Source organism: Papaver somniferum, unplaced genomic scaffold (genome assembly GCF_003573695.1).
Source record: "Papaver somniferum cultivar HN1 unplaced genomic scaffold, ASM357369v1 unplaced-scaffold_137, whole genome shotgun sequence".
Lineage (NCBI taxonomy): Eukaryota > Viridiplantae > Streptophyta > Magnoliopsida > Ranunculales > Papaveraceae > Papaver > Papaver somniferum.
In genome coordinates this window covers 11,724,238-11,729,869 of record NW_020622934.1, presented here as the reverse complement: position 1 = coordinate 11,729,869, position 5,632 = coordinate 11,724,238, and the positions used below count along the sequence as shown (strand labels likewise).

Sequence of the window (5,632 nt, the reverse complement as noted above, 5' to 3'; positions counted from 1 at the left end):
CGGAGGAGGCAACGGCGTAGGTGTTCCATTTCCTCTTAATAGGGACCTACACGCACTATTGAGCATTCCCGGTTCTTGCTGGCCAACTAGGTCGCAAAACTAGTCCAATTAATCGAATGTTACGGTCCATGTGGAGGCAGGACATACATGCACTATTGAGCATTCCCGGTCAGTGTCCATATACATCTCTTTAGTGGAATTCGGATCACAACAATTATTGTTGCTGCAGAAAGATAGCCTTTATACACCCTTTCATACACCATCCAGCCCTCGAGATATGTTTAATTAAACTACTGGTAACTTTACCATCTAAACTAATTAAACAGGCACCCTTACGAACTACGAACCTTGCTTACAGACATCTCATCAACCCCACGTTTTTTTTCTTCTTACATTTTCTCTTTTCCACTATTTCACATTTTTGGGTCTCTGATATTGAATTAACAGGAATAAATCCTGTGAAACCCCAGTACAGAAGGCAACACATGTCAAGCTCCACTTTCAGCTTTTACATTTCATCTGTGTTTGTGACGAGAGATTCAAATCTATGTTGCAACTGTTGTAATACTACCACGCGGCTCTAACTGAGTTGCTTGGGTTTGGATAGAACAACGCTTGTGCATATCTTTCAACTTCTTTAGCAGATCCTGGAATGATGGTCGGCATCTCGGCTCACTGGTTTGTAGAGTTGCAACAAAAAGAAACAATCAGAAAGAAACAGGTGTTAGCAAATAGGAATAGGATGAAGCTTAAATCCTATATTGGTATAAAATAACAACCACTGCTAAATTTTGTATCTTACAAAAGATAAATCAGAACTAAGAGAACATATAGTAAAACGAAGAACCTGTGCCAGCAGCTCTCAATTAGAGATGCCCAACGAGGATCTGTGTCTTTTGGAATCTCCATTCGCTGGTCCATGAATCCTACAGCTCCAATGACCTGCATAATTCAGCACCAAATAAGTAAATATATTTTTTCTTTGCTTTACAGCAGATAATGTGCCCTGGATGAATCCTTCAGATAATATGCAAATAATTCTACCTGAGTGGCTGTAATGGTGTACAACCAGAGAAAAGGTCTGGGATCAATTAAAACTGTGAACCAAGGAACTAGCTTTTGGAATGTGACTTGCCTGAAAGTAGAATTATTTGCGTATGTGTGTTTTATTGTTGTTAATACCAAGGTTCTGCAGTTTTTAACACACAATTCACAAGAAAAGAAAAAGTCATCAAAGTTCACAAAGAAAACGTATTAAACTTGTCAGGCCTGCAGGGTCAGAAACATGGCATTAGATAACCATCAGCCTCTCAGCAATGTAAGGCTTCTCTTATTTATGGTATCACCAGTTTCATTCATGATTTGACTTATCAAATTCACGTATCAGAAAAGATTTTTTTTTATTTTTTTTATTATTTTCTGATTCAATTCCGTAACATACAGGTTGAAAATGATGTGGTCAAAGAATAACAAGATGACCAGTTTGATAGTAAAGTCAGAAAATTTGGCAAACAGGATTCACGATGATGATAATAAAGTACCTGCATTGAGTTGAGGGTATCCCAAGGGATCTTTCGTGTGGCAAGCTCCCATAGTATTACTCCGAAGCTATACACGTCAGACCTATTCACCGTGACCAACATAACCCAAAACCGGGAGATTTTTGTAAAGCACAAGACACTGGATACCAGGAGTACAAAGAATTCAAATCCCACTAACAAGGCACCTGGAATGAAAAAACAACTTACTTCTCATCTGAAGGATCATTCCGAATAACCTCTGGAGCCATCCACTGCGGCTGGAGAAGGAAATAAGAATTTTAAACTTGGTGAAAAGCAACCAAACATCACAATAAGATAATCAAACCAGCAAAGAATATCATAAATGAGAGGGAAAGAGCAACATCAAAAGCTCTGCATCAATACATACCGTTCCGTTCCCTGTCTTTGTTGTGAGATATGTTGCGTGTTTGATTCTTGAAAGACCAAAATCACCAACCTAATGAAAACAGAAAAAAGAGATTACAGGATGATTCTATCCTTAAGTACATGCAACTTAAAAAGATAAAAGAAACAAGAAAAGCATAACTTCAGAAAGTAGCAAACAAGTACCTTCACAGTCCAATTCTTATTGACTAACAAATTTGATGACTTCAAATCACGATGGACAACTGGTGGGTCACAATTATGAAGATAATTCATACCTCGCGCCTATAAACGGGATTGGCCAAACAAGTCAGGCATAATACTAGAGTTAAGTAGAGAGAGAGAGAGAGAGAGAGTAAGAAAATTGTAAGCAGCACAATACATGATTCCAAAGTAGCGAGTGGTTCAAAGAAATGATCAAAAGATTTGTTGGAACAAATATTCATCAATAGAATCCATTTAAAGATTAACTAGTATTTTTGTCTGCGAGTTATGCAGGAGTAAACTTACAATATCCAAAGCCATGAGAACACGCCGCCTTCGATCCAATTTACAAGTGCTACGTCGAAGCAATTGAAACAAACTTCCACTACATGACGAGGATCTCCACCCAGTTAGTACAGAAATATGAGAAGGTAAACCAGCCAATACTTAGAGAATAAAAAATCAACAACAAACATCGGCAGTACATTTAATAATGGAATGCATGCGAACTAAACCCATAGACCAAGGACCAAATTACTACCCATTAATATTTCAGAAGATGAAGGGAAAAATAAACCGGGTAAGGAACTCCGTGACGATGCACAGGTGCTCTGGTAAAGTTACTGCTCCCATAAAGAGTAATACATTCGGATGTCGGAGCGCCTTCATAAGTAACACCTGCATAAATGTTGTTTAGACTTGTAGCGCATCGAGCTAAAATACTTTCTCCATGAAAACTTTGGGGCAATGAGGAATACAGAGTTATACCTAGTAAAACCCCAATTATAATAACATAAAGAATATTCATACACTTCACCATGTAGACCAAACTCATGTAAGTCGGCCATTTTTAAAACTCCTAGGTGATGTCTGTGTTAGTTCTTATTGTCACAGATAACTTCAATGAAATTTCTTGTTTTGAAAACTGAGTTCAACTTGCTTTTGCAAACTACCTCTTGTCTGAAAGAGTGCAGCAGGTCATCCGAGTACTCAAACTTAGAGAATACCTTCAGCGCAACCTCCTGCGGGAAGGGGAGAAGATGCTTGTTAACACTGGGAACAAAACAATACAAGGTTCTTTTCTCTTCAATTTTGCCAACAATGAAAAAAAAATGAATATCAAAGCAGATGAAATACAATAAAAGTAAGATGTGGAATGCCCATGATTCGGACCATGTAACACAAATATAATTAAAATAAAGACACCTGGCAGGTGAAGTTTCATAAGAAACAGTGAACATACCGAACCACACCACACCCCTCGATACACGGTTCCGCACGAACCTGAGACCAGAAATAGGCAACTGTAGGTTAGATATATTGGGCTAAAGGAAAACATATACCTCAAACAACAATCAAAGAAAACTAGCAATTCCCGAAGTTCCTAGTACCTCTCCCTATCTGTTCATAGATCATCAAATCTTCCCACAAGATGTCATAATGCAAAGAATCTGTTTCTCTATCAAACTTACAAAGAGGACTGCTACCGGTATTGATACTTCTGTTTACACTACTTCTATTGGTCGCGTTAGAAGAGGAGCACCAATCACTGGCTTCATTTCCAAATCGGTTACTTCCCAAAAGCTGCATTTGTGGCTTTTCACGGGAATCAGGACTCTTCTTCTGATCAAAATCATCTTCTTGTTCATTTTTCGCCCAGGGAAAGATGCCATGTGCATTTCTTGCTACCAACCCATCATGCTCACTTCCTTTACATTTCCATGAAATCTGTTTCTCTATATTCCAAGCCTCTACATTAGAAGTTATGATGTTGTGAATCTGAATCTTACTTTCACCACCAGAATCTTCGGGAAAAATTCCTGGGTGATTATCCATGTGGATAGCTCTATAAGATAAACCAAAGGGAGATGGGGGTACCTCCCCCTTAAGTATACAAGCTCCACTTGCAGTAACTACAACCTCCAGAGGTTGTTGAGAATCATAACCAGGTTTCGACGTCTGACCACTTGTAGGCGGACTAAAGCTAGAATAGGCTTCCGAATATGGAAGTGGTAAATGGAGAAAACTCTGGACATCAAAAGATACACAGATAATTCCAATATACTACTATAATCATCATACAAGGGGGTATTGGTAACAAAGACCATAAATCGCTTCCCTTGTTTATTTTTAACTGGGAAATTCCCAGTCCATGTTTCCCCAGCAGCATTACATTGCATTATATCAATTGCGTCTTCTCTGGCTTCTTTAGCGTCAGTAAGGAGGTCAAGGATACTCTGGCCAAGAGCTTCTGACGCAGAATATCCGTAAAGTTTCTCAGCCGATCGATTCCTGTACATTTCAATATCTGAAGTCCATTATCCAAGTGCACAATCTTAAAACCATATGAACACAAAAACGGAAGAAAATCAGTAACAAATCGTGCTGCTACCCTACCCATAAGCCCAATTCACGGAAATGTAGTGGAGTACTGGAGTAGTGACATTTAGATAAAACGAAAATTGCATGAATAGAACCCTCGACCTCAAATATGAAACTCGCCGAAATCCCGAAGTTAATTGCATTTCAAACCTCGGATATATATACATTTTTTTTTTTTCCAAAACGAGAGACAACGGTGAAATATTAATTTCATCCCAATATATGCATATATAACTTGAGCTTAATTGTAAGTGGTAAAATCATGGGGTATTGGTAGCTACGAGTTAAGCTACGAGTTGAGCTGGAAACTCGTAGGTACTATCGCAATTTGGAAAAAATCACCAAAACATAGCTACTCAATTCATTAAACACTCTAAAGTTCATCGTATATACTTAGAAACAATAAAATTGAATTCCAGGAAAATAAGGATTTACCAGTAAGTGAGCAAACCACCGGAATCAAATATATGAATAGATTGACCCATTGACTGCAATATATTCAAATACTGTTTATCACTAGAATTCAAACCAATTCCGTTCCAAGAGTTTGGTTGACCATTGCAATACCAAGAGGATGAATGTCTAACTGAACCCGAACTCTCTCTCAAATCAGACATTTTGGGTCTTGAAGAATCATCATCGTCGAGAATCAAACTAGAGAATTCATGTTGAAGGTTTGCATGTTCAGCTTCAAGTTCTTGCATCTTTTTTAACAACAACAACAAATGCTCTTCTGATGTTTCCATCTTTCCCCCAGACGGAGACTAAAGAGAAAGAGACAAGAATTTGATGAATCTAAGAAGATCAAGTTCTTCTAAATTTTGGCGGTTTTTCAAGGTCTCTCTCTTTCTTATTAAATCCGGCTGAAAAATGGCAATTTCAAGATTCTGAGAACTCCGACGTAACCAACAGCGTGTGTTGGGTTTGTAGGCCCCGCACCAGAAACTCTTTGTACGCTAGTATGTTTTACTTAAAAATGGAACGATTTTCTCGGACCAGCTTTTTTTATATATTTTTTTATTTTTGGAACCATTGTTTTATAAGGTCACCTGCCCACAGTTATAATGGGTGTCCTAAAAAGTAAAGATCAGTGCTCGACTCGACGGAAAGAGAATTCATTT

The 5,632-nt window shown here is 38.2% G+C and overlaps 1 pseudogene; it reads right to left on the bottom strand.

The window, feature by feature from the left end:
• Window positions 1-27: 27 nt before the first annotated feature.
• Window positions 28-5,257, bottom strand: LOC113334582 (annotated as a pseudogene).
• Window positions 5,258-5,632: the final 375 nt, after the last annotated feature.